The sequence below is a fragment of the Mustela erminea genome, chromosome 12, assembly GCF_009829155.1.
Source record: "Mustela erminea isolate mMusErm1 chromosome 12, mMusErm1.Pri, whole genome shotgun sequence".
In the NCBI taxonomy this organism is placed as follows: domain Eukaryota; kingdom Metazoa; phylum Chordata; class Mammalia; order Carnivora; family Mustelidae; genus Mustela; species Mustela erminea.
This window is the reverse complement of record NC_045625.1, coordinates 64,211,956-64,228,025: the sequence shown is the minus strand read 5'-3', so window position 1 is coordinate 64,228,025 and position 16,070 is coordinate 64,211,956. Positions and strand designations below refer to the sequence as shown.

The window sequence follows — 16,070 nt, the reverse complement described above, 5'->3', positions numbered from 1 at the left end:
ATACAGTCAAGATACAGAATAGTTGTATCTCCACAAGGATCTCTCATTGCCCTTTTTAGCTACCCCCCTCAACCACATACAAGTGCCCCCTCCCCTCATCTTCAACACCTGGCAGCAGTTAATCTGTTTTCCATTTGTATAATTTTGTCATTTCTCGAATGTTCTATAAATGGAATAATACAGTATATAATCTTTGGGCACTGTTTTTTTTTTTTTTTTTTTTTCCACTCAGCGTTAATTCCCCGGAGATTTATTCAACTCATTGCATGTATCAATAGTTCCTTCCTATTGAGCAGTTCTTCATGATATAGATATAACCAAGTTTATTTAAGGGCATACACACTGGCGATTACAAATCAATCTGCTACCAATATTTGTGTACAAGTTTTTGTGTAAATGTAAGTTTTCATTCCTCTGAGGTAAATGCCCAAGGCTGCAATAGGTGGCATGTTCACTTTTGTAAGAAACTACCAACTTGGGGTGCCTGGGTGGCTCAGTGGGTTAAAGCCTCTGCCTTCGGCTCAGGTCATGATCCCACGGTCCTGGGATCGAGCCCCAGCATCGGGCTCTCTGCTCAGCAGAGACCCTGCTTCCTCCTCTCTCCCTGCCTGCCTCTCTGCCTACTTGTGATCTCTGTCTGTCCAATAAATAAATAAATAAATCTTTAAAAAAAAAAGAAAGAAAGAAAGAAAGAAACTACCAACTTGTTTTCTAAAACAATTTTAGAAAGCTTTACAATTTTACATTCCTGCTAGAAATGTATAGGTAATTCCAATTTCTCCACATCCTTATCAGCATTGGGGTGCTCACAATTTTTTATTTTTATTTTTAGATTTACTTATTAATTTGAGAGAGAGAAAGAGGAGAAGAGAAGCTCAGAGGGAGGGGGAGATAATCTCAAGTAGATTCCCCACTGATGGAACGGGATGCAGGGACCCCACAATACGAGATCCCATGACCCTGAGATCTTGACTGGAGCCGAAATCAAGAGTCTGACGCTTAATCAACTGAGCCACCCAGGAGCCCCTCACTATTTTTCATATTGGCTAATCTCATAGGTGTATAATGATATGTCACTGTAGTTCAAATTTTTACATTTCTTTGAAGGCTAATGATGATGACATCTTTTCATGTGCTTACTTGCAGTCTGTATACCCTTTTTGGGGTAAAATGCCTGTATCTTTTGCTTATGTTCTAATTGGATTCATTTATTCATTCATTCATTTGTTTTATTCTTGAATTTTGAGACATCTTTATATAGTCTAGGTTCTTGTCCTTTGTCAGATATATATGACTTGCGAACATTTTCGCCCAGTCTCTAACTTGTCTTTTCATGTTCTTCACAAAGGCTTCACAGAAAAATGGTTTTGATTTTGATAATGTCCAAACCATCAAAATTTCCCTTAGTGTCTTGTTCTTTTCCTATCAAGTGTAAGAATTCTGTGTCTACCTCTAGATCCTAAAGATTTTCTCAAAAGTTTTATTGTTTTACGTTTTACATTTAATTTTCTGATCCACTGGGGTTGATTTTTGCATCCGTTATAAGGTTTATGTCTATGTCCAATTGCTTCAGCACCATATTTTGAAAAAAACCATCCTCCCTCCATTGAGTTGCTTCTGTGTCTTTGTCAAAAATCAGTTGAGTATATTTATGTGGGTCTAGTTCTCTCTTCTGCTCCATTCACCTGTGTGTTCATGCCTCTACCAATATCACATGGCCTTACTATAGCTGTTACGGTAAGCCTCAAATTGAGTGAATCCATCCACTCTATTCTTCTTTGTCAAGATTGTTTTAGTCATTCTAGGGCTTGTGCCTTTCCATATAGTTTTTATAACACACTTGTCTGTGTCTACAAAAAATCTTGTGGAGATTTTAATAGTATTTCATTAAACCTACAGATTAATTCAGGAAGAAATGACATCTTTACTATGTTGTTCCAGTTGGAAGCAGTTCAGGAACTAGTGTGTACTTCCTTTTATTTATGTTTGCTTTGGTTTTTAAAAAGATTTTATTTATTTGCTTGATAAAGAGAGACACCGTGAGGGAGGGAACACAAGCAGAGGAAGTGGGGGAGGGAGAAGCAGGCAAGGGCTCGATCCCAGAACCCCAGGATCATGACCTGAGCCAAAGACGGATGCTTAATGACTGAGCCACTCAAGCACCCAAAATGTGAGTTACTTTTTTTTTTTTTTTAAAACAAAAAACATGTGAGAAAACAGGTACCATGAATGAGAGTCAGCAAAACAAGACACAATAGAACCAGACTAGCAAAGATACCAAGAATGATCACACAGAGGATACACATGAATATGTTGGATTATATTTGAAGAACAAGTAAGGGCTATTATATGTATGAATAAAGACCAGAAAACTTCATAATAATCAAGCAAACACAGCAAGGAAGTGTGAAGTGATAGGAGGAGAGCCTCTGAAGTGCATGCTGGCCTTACTGTGGGAGCCCCAGATGCCAGGTGAAGAACAGAGGCCTTTGTATAGAGACACAACTGAACCACTGAAATCTGCAAAAGGGAGACTGCTGCATGTTACGTGAGGCTTAACTAGGACTAATCTGGTACCTATGTGCAGAAGAAACTCAAGGGGAGAAGATGGACAAAAATCAATCAACAATTCCATGGCAGGAGTGCCAGCATGTGATCCTAAGAAGAAAATGGAAAAAATGTGTGGAAGGGAGAGAAGCATCGTGATGGAGAAACCAGTGATATTTGGTGCCTGGCCCTCAAGGGACTGGGGAGGAATCTAGTCTAGGCCTCAGAGTCTCTGACTGACATCTTTTATTTCTTCCTTCTAGAAGTTTCCCCAAACCCAAATCATCTGGTTTACCCTCAGCTTCCTCTCAGTCTTCAAGAGTACCTATGGCTGGGCACCTGGGTGGCTCAGTGGGTTAAGCCGCTGCCTTCGGATCAGGTCATGATCTCAGGGTGCTGGGATCGAGTCCCGCATCGGGCTCTCTGCTCAGCGGGGAGCCTGCTTCCCTCTGTCTCTCTCTGCCTGCCTCTCCATCTACTTGTGATTTCTCTCTGTCAAATAAATAAATAAATAAAATCTTAAAAAAAAAAAAAAAAAGAGTACCTATGGCTGGGTATGAGCAATGCATAAACAGAGGAAAGCTGAGGGATCCTGACTGTTCTGGAGGCATCAGGATGCAGACCCATCCTCTTACCTACCAGACACATATGGACGTCACACAACTCTGCTGATACTAGGGTTATAATAATCATGGGTTAAAAATTACAAAGCCCATTTGTATACCCTGTCTCATTTGATCCTTGAAACAATCCTTGACATGGGCTGACAAGATGTTTTATTACTTTTATTTTATGAGTGATGAAGTCGAAGCTCAGCAGGGTGGCAGGGACAGTCCCCACGTCACACAAGCAGTTTGGTTGTAAAACCAGGACTAGAATCTGCTAGGTGAAAGCTCTTAATTTTTCCGCATCTTGGAAGGGGAGATCTCAAGATGGAACCTGTTGGCTTTTGTTATGTTCCATTGTGTTTGAGTCCTTGCATAGGTACTGGGTATACAAAGAAGAGAAATTACTGGAAATTTTAGTTCTAGCTGGTTCATAGCTATAAAGAGTGAATTGTGGAATGCAATAACGCATTTTGCAATTTCTCCGATGCTTTTGATCATAAGAAAATAGGATAGGGGAGAGGGGCTCCATTGTGGGGGCAGGGATGAAAGAGAGGAACAGGGTTGCTTAGAGAGATACAGTTGTAAAGGGGGATGGCAGCTGAGTTTCTGACACTAAATTTTTTGGTGCCCTATGGTGTTAATTAGACATTTCTTTTCAACCTGATTGACAGTGCATTTTAATGAAGAAATAACAGAGCCCAGCAGAGCCTGGCAATATATTCTTTTCTTACAAGTTACAAGCTGAACTTCTCTTGGCAACCTACATCTGGTTTGCTCTGCTAGTAAGTCTGTCAGTAGAACAATGTATAGGCTCTTTCATTTCAATAGGTTTGCTGTTATTAAAGCCTTCTGCATTTTCCTTAGCTTAATTCATTAGAGTTGTTAAATTTCATCAAATTACTTTCTTTAAATTACACACACACACATACAACACACACACACACACACACACATGAAGCACAGTTTTGACCAGTCTGAATAAAAATAGGATAGTATGGAAATGTGTGAGCTTTGAAAGAATGAGCCTATATGTTAAGGATTGTATAATGGAAGCTTCATGGAATTATTAAGGTATTTTTATTATTAAGGTATTTTTTTCTCCCTTTAAATGGGATATTTCCTGGAAAATTAGAATAAATCCTAAAGGATCCCCTAAGCCCTGTGTGACCAATTGGAAGCAGAAGTTCTCCACGCACTGAACGCCTTGGCCACCTAGGAGTGCTGATGCTTGGCTGATACTTGGCTAAGTATTTTTTATTTTTTAAGATTTCACCTTTGTTTTACATTTACAAACAGGTGTTTGAAAAGAAATACATCTTTTTGTGTGTCTGTTTCTACCCAGGAGTAAATGCCCATCTCTACCAGAGACTAACAGGGATCTTTCCTTTCTATCGATGGGCCAGACACCGTTAAAAACAGGCAGGAGAGACTGGGTTGATGTACCGTCCCTCTGCTTGAGGACAGGGTTGGGAGCAGGGCTGAATCTACAAATGAGGGGTTAAGTGACTCTGGTAGAGGGCCGTAAAGCCAGAGAGCGAAGCAGATTGTTATAAGCTACTCCTCCAGGAAAATGGAATCCATTTAAAAAATTCCGGGAATAGCTTGGAACATGCAGTGTTCTTAAACAAAGGACCTTTGTGACACTCAGAATTACCAAATTTAGGAGGGGAAAAGACTCACACCTCACCTGCCTCCCTTCCCTTGGTCTACTGCCACTGCTTTGTCTAGATCAATTGAAAAGACCCCCAAATTTGGAGTCTAACCATTTTTGTGATGAGGGCAAAGGGGGGGTTGTACCTTATTAAAGATTCTGTCCCATATGCTATTTCCAGGTGTTTGCCCACCTGGCTTTCATGATCTTTAGTTTGGTATTAGATGGCTTAGGCAGGAAAAATCCTTGAATTCTTGCTTCATACAAACTTCTTCTATTGCTACAGGCATATGATAGAAGAGGATCATAGTAAGAATGACATTGAAACCCATCCAGTGACTACTGTTCATATGTCATCTTTTAGAACAGGGTTATGTGACCATCCCTAAATGCAGAGGAAAGTGAGTGATTTCTGGGCCCACTGCTGCCGCAGATAAAGTCTAAGGCTGGTGGTAAGGAGAAAGGAGAGAATGGATCTTGGAGGGATACCAGCAGGTTCCGCCAACTCTTCCAATTCTCTTTTGGAAATTTTGACATTTCTTTTTTTTGAAGATTGATTTGTTTGAGACAGAGTGAGCTAGTGGGGGAGGGAAAGAGGGAAGACTAGAACAACAGGACTATTCTTGGCTTCCCTGAGTTTGATTACTTGAGATAATCATGCATATTTGTCTGTGACTGGCTTCTTTCCCTGAGCATTTTATTCTGGGTTCATCCAATGTTGTCACATACTGCAGGATTGCCTCAATTTTTAAGGCCTAATGATACGCCACTGGAGGTATACACCACATTTGTTTTGTCCACTCACCATCAATGGACATTCAGGTTGTTTCTGTATCTTGGTTAGTGTGACTAGTGCTGCAATGAACATGGCAGTGTTAGTATCTTTTCAAGATCCTGATATCAGTTCTTTCAGATAAATATCCAGATGTGGGATTATTGGATCATATGGTAGTTCTGTTTTTAATTTTTTAAAGGAACCTCCTGTTTTCCATAGCTGTGTGCCATTTTTCATTCCCTCCAACAGAATACAAAGTAGCCCCCCTCTCTCATGGTAGTTTTGGTTTGGATTTCTCTGATGATGAGTGATGCTGAACATCTTTTCACATACCTGTTAGCCATCTAGATGTCTTCTTTGTTTTGTTTTTTGAATATTTTATTTGTTTATTTGACAGAGAGAGAGGGAGAGAGAGAGAGACTGCACCCATGTGGGGGTGCACATGAGCACCGAGGAGGAGCAAGGGCAGAGGGAGAAACAGACTCCTTGCTGAGCAGGGAGCCTGATGAGGGACTCGATCCCAGGACCCTGGGATCATGACCTCAGCCAAAGGCAGATGCTTAACCTTAACCATGCAGACACTCTGGATGTTTTCTTTGGAGAAATGTCTATTCAAGTCCTTTGCCCATTTTTAAAATTGGGTTATTAGGGTTTTGGGGTTGTTTTTGCTATTGAGTTATAGTTCTATATATTAGAACTAACCCTCATTGGATATATAATACACAAATATATCCTCCTATTCTGTAGGCTGCTTTTTTACTCCTTTAATTATTTCTTTTCTGTGCAGACATTTTTTATTTTGATGTAGTCCCAGTTGTCTATTTTTGATTTTGTTGCCTATGCTTTTGATCTTATTATATCCATGAGATGACTGGCCAAGGCCAATGTCATGAACATTCCCCTACGTTACTTTAAGCCTCAGACCTCAATTCCACAGATGCTGTGACCGTGAGGTGCCCATTAAGGTGAAGGTGGACAGTGGGATTTGAATCCCTTTGCTCCCTGCCCCAGCGATGGAAAATTGGCCTGAATGATGATCTCTGAGGGTCAGGGCTTATGCCAGAAGAATGACTGGAAGTAAGAAGGGCGCCTAAACCACAAGTGAGAAAGGGCTGGGAAAGACTGGGAGACCAGAAAAGTCCAGGGGTCCCCAAATGGAAATGGGAGGCCAGTGAGGGGCCCTGGCTGCCCAGGCTTATGGTGGGTGGCCAAGGCAGGGCTGGGGGAGCCAGGCTGCTGTGCTGAAAGCTCTGGGCTCAAGGAAAAAGGCAGGAGCCTCCACTCCAGGTAAAGCTCCTGGGTCCCTGGTATTCCGTTTACGAATGTCTGCTGGAATTATGCAAGTCTGCTGTAGTTAACGTAGGCTTGACTTACAGTTTTTGATGTTTAAAAGCTAGTATCATCTGCTTTGAAATTATGTTAGCAATGCTGTTGTGGGCACTTTCTAGTTTTTTCAAAAGACTTTGATGTGCTTACATGTTTGCTTCATGAACTACCTGGTACAGAAATGTCTCTGTTTCTCTCCCTAGGAAACCAATATGGAGGAGTTAGATCACTTGCTTAAGGCTCTGCGGCTGCCCCTGTGCAGGCTCTCCTTTCTCAGAGAAATGAGCATGATGAAAAAAAAAAAAGAAAAGGAAAAAAGAAATGAGCATGATGATCGTGTACCGTGCTTCCACAGATAAAGCTTATCACTTATCACAGCGGTTCCCCAAAGACCAGGTCGACCAGAGGCTCCGTGGTCACAATGACTGGCCAAATCTGTTGTCCGGGTCCCTCCCTCTGGGCCACCCACTCAGCCCCCTCCTCAGGCATAGGGTGGCTTCATTCAGTCAGCAGCTGGATCCCTGGCTGCTGTCCTGATCCTGAGGACTCAGTGGTGCTGGGGGTGGAGCGGGAGGAGATGGGCGCTTGGCTGCGGAGCATGAAGGAAAGGACCCGGTGGGGCCCACGAAGTTCTCTACTTCTGAAAATGAGAACAGGAATGCCCAACTCAGAGGAAATGTGAATATTAGAAAACGTGATGCTATGAAGTTAACTTAGAAACTGAAAATGATGCAAAGCTAGAGGGTAATATCATAAGAATTATTTTTGTTGTCAGTGTTAACAGTAATACTAATATTTCTTTCTTTTTTTTTTTTTTTAGATTTTATTTATCTATTTGACAGACAGAGATCACAAGTAGGCAAAGAGGCAGGCAGAGAGAGGAAGAGAGGAAGGGAAGCAGGCTCCTTGCTGAGCAGAGAGCCCGCTGCAGGGCTCGATTCCAGGACCCTGGGATCATGACCTGAGCCAAAGGCAGAGGCTTTAACCCACTGAGACATCCAGGTGCCCATTACTCATATTTCTTGAACACACACTATATGCCGGGCACTGAGCACAAGGTACACATGAATGATCTTATTTAACCCACAGAATAAGCTCGTGATATGGGTATTATTATCCCCATTTTTATAGATGATGATACAGAGGCAAGATTAAGTGACTAGTCCAAGGTCAAAGCTGGTAAATTATAGAGCTAGGCCGGGAACCCAGTTATTCTAGCTAATCTGGGAATGAGTACTTTGTATGATTTCCAGATCTTTCATTTTTCATGTTGTCATCTTTGGATGCTTTTTTAGTTTGTTGAGATCTAGTTTAAAATCCATCACTTAAAACTGAAAAAAATGCTTCAAATAGGGCCTTAACCATCAAAGAGTATGATGGGATCATCACCTCCTTTGTTTGAGACATTAGGCTTTCATTAATACATCCCAACATTTTATTGGCTCTTTGAACGACGAGGTGACATGAATGGCTTATCTGGATTCGAAGTCTCCTAAATTCCCTCAGTCCCTTTCTCTTGACTTGTTGGTAAACCGGCTCTCCCTGTCTCTAAACTTACACAAATGAAACTGAATGTCAGTCTTTGATATGTTGCCTTGGTTGAAGCTGCAGGCAGAGTGTGAACTCTGAAGGAATCATAAAATAATTCTGCTGGGTGTTCTAAGCAGGATTCTTCAATGCTAATTATTATTGTTAAATGGGTGAGTCATCCAAAAGAGTTTCCTTTTCAAGTTGCATTGCATCACATGGGAGCTGTTTTAAATAGACCGCCCTTCGCACAAACATTTTCATCTTAAAGCATTCAGGCGCCACTTCTGTGTAGGAAGAGATGACCTGTCCTCCCTACCTGGCAGACGGGATGACTTCGTAGCACGCTGCGAGGGCCGCAGTGAGCCCTGAACTCCTGGTTCTCTTCCCGCTTCATTTCCGGAGGGCTAGATTGTATCTCTTCATAAAAGGGAAAATCTAGCAGGAGAGAGAAAAGGGACTGAGCAACCCAACCAATCTTCTTCCGAATTAAAAGCAGGCCACTCACATAGCAAGGGGGATTCTTTAAAATGAGGTCAGGAAAGGGGGACAGATGGGGTAAGAAATCGAATTCAAGTATTTTAAGTGCTGCTTTTAACAAGGTAGGGCAAAACCAGAATGAATTCCAAACAGTCCTGGAGAGAGAGAGATTATGATCCTCGTATACATAGGATGACAGGGTAGAGAGAAACAAGGGCCTTGGCTTGCAGAATCTGAGTGAGCCACGCAGGGATTCAAGCTAACTGCTTAATTTGCAGACAAATAAGAACAATATGAGTTTCACTGTTTGGAGGAGGGGGAAATCTCTTCTTAGGAAAACAAAACAAAACAAAGCAAATCTTCACCTCTCCGTGCATATTTTCCTTCTCTGCAGTGATGAAAGTGTTTGCGCTAATTTTCCAGGGAGACCAGAAAATATGTATGGTCTGTTTTGTCTCCAGTGGCATCCTGGGTCACTGAGCACCGTCATTCAATGCGATTTGTTGATGGATAGATGGAAGAATCAAACCTTTCAGCATTTGGGGGAAAAAAAACAACCAGAACCCAGCGTCTGTAGGAGCCCCCATTAAACATAATTTGAAATGTTAAATCTAAAAGGTACAGAAAAATGCCATGCCACGGGAGGAAGCCCACTGTCACGGGAGAAGACAAGACAGATCCATTTTGCCTGTGTTGGATAAGATCATGTTTCTAGAGGCTGAGTGACAAAAACAGAGTGTTCCATGTGATGTTTGAATGGGCCAGATTTGGGAGCTCCATGTCAATTGTGTGCAGGAAGAAAGGCCCAAACTGCTAACCAGGGTTGCTCAGAGAGCTGGTGGGCTATGAGTGGACGGGGTGGGGGGGAGGGGGAGGGGCAGGGGAGGAGCAGATAATTCTCCGCTTGGACGGGAAAATTCTCCACCAGCTCATTCCCAGCTGAAAGCAGAAAGGGGACACACCCGGACACCCCCTCCAGTTCCCAAGGGAACCAGAGGCAGCCTGAGCTCTCCCCTCAGTGCCTCTTGGGTCATTGAATGCAGTGGCATCTTCCCTGGGGCTGGAGTGAGATCCCAGGCAGCAACCCGCATGGGCCGCCGCCCCTCGAAAGGTTTGTCTGGTTGACTCCATCCTTCGCTGCAGGCCCCACATGTCGTCATCCTCTCGAGCTCGGCCGAGCCCATTTCCCTGACCCCACATAGGATATTCAGAGCAAAGTGGATGACTGGGAATGGGAAAGAAGGTTCCTTGAGCCACTCCCTGCCACACGCCAGGCCTGTGGTAAATCCTTTCTGGCAATTCTCTTAGGTACCCTATTTTTCCACAGTAGGACATGAAGGCTCAGGGACAGTAAGTGACGTTCAGAAGTCAGGCGTCACAAGAGGACGGTAGCCTCTGTCTGAGTCACAGCTTCAGGAACCCAGAAAATGGCTTGGGCCCAGAAAAGTACCAGCCCTGGGCCTTTAGGAAGTAAGTCAAAGCTTAAGGTATCATGCTTTCATTTCCACGCTGAGAGGGATGACGTTCTCAGGCCTAAAACCCTTAAGTGCCAGGAGAATCTTAGCTTCAGCATGAAGGGAGGGCCCAGAGGCTAAATTCCAACTTTGTCCCAGGTTGGCCTCCCAGCAAGCTGGCTTTGAGGGATTTCCAAGTCGGACTTCTGTTGGGGAGTGCGCTCAGGATCTAAGTCCACGGAAGGGATCCTCTAGGCAGGACTGGGCAGAGGGAGAAGCTGAGTTGCCAGGCAGTCTCAGCAAAGGCCTCAACCTACCCCCAGCAGCTCTGGAGCTGAAGGGGCTCTCAGAGGCCTGAGCTTTCATACCCCTGGCCCACCACTCATCGGATGAAAGCTTTTCCAGGGAAGGTGCGTGAACTGGGGAAAAGTGTCTCTTCTGAGCCAAAAGGCAAATCACAGGGAAGGTTTCCCTTAGAGCTGTTGGCAACCATGGCTCAGTAGAGCTGAGAGAACCAGGGGCTCCCCTAAGGGATAATGAATGTGGGTAACGCACCCACCGCATGGCTGTATAAAAACACTGAAATCAACAGGCCCCGGACAGGACGTGTGGACCGAGACCAACAAACAGGGTAGTTAAAGCATCTGGTCTTCACATATGAACATTTCTGAAATCGGGGTGCATTCATGCCAAAGCAGGCTTGCCAATCCTTCTCCTAACCATGCCGGCCCCAAAGCTGTTATTAAATTGATAGTGGGGGGCGCCTGGGTGGCTCAGTGGGTTAAGCCTCTGCCTTCAGCTCAGATCATGACCCCAGGGTCCTGGGATCGAGTCCTGCATTGGGCTCTCTGCTCAGCGGGGAGCCTGCTCCCCCCCACACCCGCCTGCCTCTCTGCCTACTTGTGATCTCTGTCTGCCAAATAAATAAATAAATAAAAATCTTAAAAAAAATTGATAGTGGGAGTTAGAATAGGTGATCTTAGAATCGAGGAAATACTGTATTTGATTTACTGGCTGCTGGGGGTAAAGGAATCTTCTAGTCTGTAAACTGCCTAAGCAGAGGGAAACCTTGCATCGCTCACAGCAGGATGGTAAGGGCTGCCCTTGCTTCTTTGCCACTGAGCTGCTTTCCCCGTTTTTTTGTTCGTTTATGTTTTTAGCTTGAGCCCCTGAAACAAGTAAACAAATAAATGAGTACGGATAAATTGCAGTGTCTGTTGTGGGTGCCTGCAGGGCCTCTTGAACTAATAAACTACCTTAGTAAATGGCTTCAGATGTCTTTTTCAAATTACTCTAAAAACCTCCCTAGGAGGTTGAGAACTCTGTTATTGGAAAAGGCTAATGTTAAAATACAATTTAAAGTCCACAGCAATTTTTTAGGTAATTATTATTTTATCATTACAGTACCTTTATAATATTTATAAATAGAAATAGTATTCAAGAGATTGTGCCAAAGCTCAGTGTTTTCTGCTTTCTTCATGCTCCATACCTTTCCTATGAGCAGCTTCTTTCAACTTTTTAGTCTTTCTTTCCTGGCACTTACATGCCCATAATTCTAAGTATTGTGTGTACCCTGACCTCTTTCCATTCACCCATTTTATCTACTCACCTGATATTACTGTAGAGGATCCATCCCCTCAGCCTTCCCTCCTCTGTCCCCCAGTATAATTACGTCACGAATTTTAGAATTGGTTAATATTTAGTATTTACATTATTTTTTTTAAAGATTTATTTATTTGACAGAGAGAGATTACAAGTAGACAGAGAGGCAGGCAGAGAGAGAGGGGAAAGCAGGTTCTCTACCGAGCAGAGAGCCTGATTCCGGGCTCCATCCTAGGACCCTGAGGTCGTGACCTGTGCTGAAGGCCGAGGCTTAACCCACTGAGCCACCCAGGTGCCCCTAGTATCTACATTATTATGGTTATATAAATATTGTTCTCAGCTGAGTATTATAGAGTACTCTGATCACAGTACCTTCCTTCCTTTTCTTTTTTCAGTTAATGATTGCCTTTCTTTTTCTTTTCCTTAGTTTTCTTTCCCATACCTTTTAATAACCTGTCAGTACAACTTTCTGCACACAGTCCTCAGGCTTCCTTGTGAAGCCATCCATCTGTTCTCTTATTTACTTAGAGACTTACTTAGAGACTTCCCTCCTGCAGACCTCCATTCTCCCTCCTTCTGGGCCCGTGGCACAGCTCTTCTCCTGACACGTCTTTTCTGTCATCCTTGGACTTGCCGTGCCTTTTTCTGGGATTGTATTATCTAGTTCCTAGATCTTATATCTTCTCAAAGTGGTGGGACAAAGAACAGATATACCCACACACACATGTACACATGTATTTGTATACATGCACATACATATATCATCTGTTAAGTTTATTGTGGTACCATTTGTATTCAGTAGAAGACACAGATCTTAACTGTATAGCTCAGTGAAATGAGTGAATATTCCTGAGTAAGATATAAAAATTTCTACCCCTCAGAAAGTCGCTTGTGCAACCACGGATCTAATTTCAATCACAATAAATTAGACTTGTTTTGCTAATTTGAGAACTTCATATAAAAATAGCTCTGGAAATCTGGCTTCTTTCACTCCGAGTAATAATTTTGAGATTCATCTGTTGTTATGTGGTTTGTTAATTTTGATTGCCAGAACAACTATACAGATGGCCTCGAAGAACATGGAATTCAGTGACACTGCTCCCCAGCCCCACCCTGTGCAATCAGAAATCCACATATAATTTTGACTCCCCCACAACGTAACCACTAATAGCCTGCTGTTGATCAGAAGTCTTACTGATAACATACATAGTCAATGAACACTTGTCCTGGGAGGATAAGCCTCCCTAACAGTGGAGGGGGCATGAAAATTTTTAAAAATTGAGCAGAAAGAACCGAGATTTTTTTTTTTCCTCCAGGGGAAAGCGCGAACGCAGTCCCCCACTACCACAAATTATGCAGTCGAGTTTCCCACATTTGGGGAAATCGCAGGGGTCAGCATACCCGGAGTGCAATGGATAAGCCTCGCCCTGGGAAAACCACCTTCGTGATCATGGTATCTCCCCTGCCAGGTAAGTATGAGAACGGAGATTTTTCATGTACTCCTTGCCTTCACACATGCAAAGTTCCCCATAAACAACTTCCCCCACCAGAGTGGTACATTTGTTACAATTGATGAACTTGCATAGATACATATTTTGGGTTTGGATTTGCTTCCCTACATACCATGTTTCTTCCAGCAATTGCATTAATGGACTTATTGAATTCCTTATGCATCTTTGTGTTTTTGACAAAGGAGTTCACTCCAGGAAGAAGTAAGGCAATGGAAAAATGAAAGTAAGTTTCACTTCCCACATATGCATTTGACTTTGCAACAAAGAAGCCAATTAAAGATTAGGTGTGTTACCAACAACACCTTGTGAAGTTGGCATGTTGTCTTATGGGATATATTGCATACTTGGAATCAATGACCAATAGTGTGGTTTCTCCCATTGCCAGAGTTAATGAGTTGAAGAGGGCATGACACCTCTCTTTATTGGATTTACCATCTACTTAAAAATTTTTTCCTTATTACCACTTGCAAAGTTTGTTTATTGGCTCTGTTATTTTAGGGTTTATTGATTTAGGATCTTAGTATCCAAGAAAGGAATGTTCCTAATGGGCACACAATCAGTGAATTAGAAGCTGTGACTTTCCTCTTGATCATTTGAGGGTCCTCATACCACTAAGTAATCAAGAAAAAGTTGGACTAAGCATTGGCTGGTTTGATTTATTCTGCCTCTCCAGGAGAATAGGGCTTATGTCATATAACAGCACTAGGGAAGAGTATGAGTGAAACTCAGAGGACCCAGGTAATGGTTTGACCATGCTCAATGGTAAAAATTAGTGGAAGACCACAGCAACCCTGTGCAGTGAGACAAAGGGCTCAAATTTCTGTTAATAAAGATTTGGGCCAATCCATTGGATAAATAACCCTGAAAATAAGCCCCCAATTAAAGGGGAACACAGAATGAGTGGTGGAATATTTAAATTAAAAATTGACAACTGAAATGAGAAATATATACACCATAATCATGAAGGAAATTTAAAAACATGTCTCTGGGTAGCTGAAAAAAAAAATGATACAGAAGATTTGAGCAAAGGGGCACCTGGCTGGCTCAGTCAGAAGAGCATGCAACTCTTGATCTCAGGATTGTAAGTTTGAATCCCACATTGGATGTAAAGACTGCTTAGAAATAAAATCTTTAAAAAAAAGAAGATTTAATCATGACTGACAAATTTGACGCAAATTATACATAGAACGTGTCTCCAGAAACTACAGAGTAGCAGTCTTTTCAACCAAACTAGGGACATATAAAAATTGACAATCTAATAGGCAAAAGCAAGTGTCAGTAAATTTTACAGAGGAATGTTCTCTGACTGCCATGAAAGTATGTTAGAAACTGCTCACTAAATCTAAATGCCTAATTAAAAGAAAACATTATTCTTTGGTTGGAAATGAGCACAAAGACACCTAAATATATTGAGTCAAATAAGAGATTATAGTGGAAATGAGAAAATATTTAGGCTGAACAAAAATAATACATATTAAAACATATGGAACATAAAACATATAAAAATAGAAAAAAGTCTAAAAGTAAATAATTGTAGTATATAGCTCATGAATTCAAAAAAGAACAGCAGAATAAACATGAAGAGGATTGCAAGAAGAAAGCTGTAAACATAGGAGCAGAAGGTACTGAAATACAAAACAAACATATAAAAGGAGGACCGATAAGGTCAAAAAGTTGGTTTTTTAAAAAGATTAATAATTGAGAAATTCCTGGCATGACTGATCAAGAAAAAAAGACAGAAGGCACAAATAAATCTGAATCAGGAATTTTATGAAGAGACATCTATATAGATGTTGTAGACATTAAAAATATTATAAGAGGATATTATGAAAAACTTCATATTAATACATTTGAAAATTACAAGGTGGAAACACTTCTAGGAAAAAATATAACATGAAGTTTGATTTTAAAAATAGAAAAAATAGATTGTTCTAGAATAGTGAAGTCTAAGAGAAATATAATTTGAGCCAAAACTGTGAGCCATGTGTGTAATTTGAAATATTCCAGTAGGCACATTTAAAAAAGTAAAAAGAAACAAGCATGAGTAATTTTAATAATGTATTTTATTTAACCTTATATTCAAAATATTGTCATTTCAACATGTAATCAATATAACAACTATTAACAAATATTTTCATTCTTCTTTGGTACTAAGTCTTTTGTACTTAAGTGTATTTTAGGCTTAAAGCACATCTCAATTTGAACTAGCCACATTTTGAGGACTAATGTGGCTAGTGGCTACTATATTGAACAATGCAGATTTAGACCAATGTTAGAAAAACTGCTAGACCAGATATCAAGATTTTATTTATTTATTAAGTAGGCTCCAGACCCAGCATGTTGCTCAACACGGGGCTTGAACCCATGACTCTGAGATCAAGGCCTGAGATGAGACAAGAGCTGGACGCTTAACTGATTGAACCACCTAGGCACCCCTTAATTTTATTTATTTGCTTTTTGTAATGTAGTAATTAAGACAGTGTAAATTTTGTGCAGATCTAGACAAATACACCAAGGGCTGTTTTATTAATATCAGGAAATGCATATTAACACCAGATTTCCAGAAATGGAAATTTCTGATAATACCAA

General features: G+C 41.5%; 1 non-coding gene across 1 annotated transcript; it reads right to left on the bottom strand.

Moving 5' to 3' along the window:
* Window positions 1-13,283: 13,283 nt before the first annotated feature.
* LOC116571268 lies at window positions 13,284-13,447 on the bottom strand. Its single transcript, XR_004277826.1, has one exon. It is a non-coding gene; the product is annotated as a U1 spliceosomal RNA (small nuclear RNA).
* Between the last annotated feature and the right edge of the window lie 2,623 nt (window positions 13,448-16,070).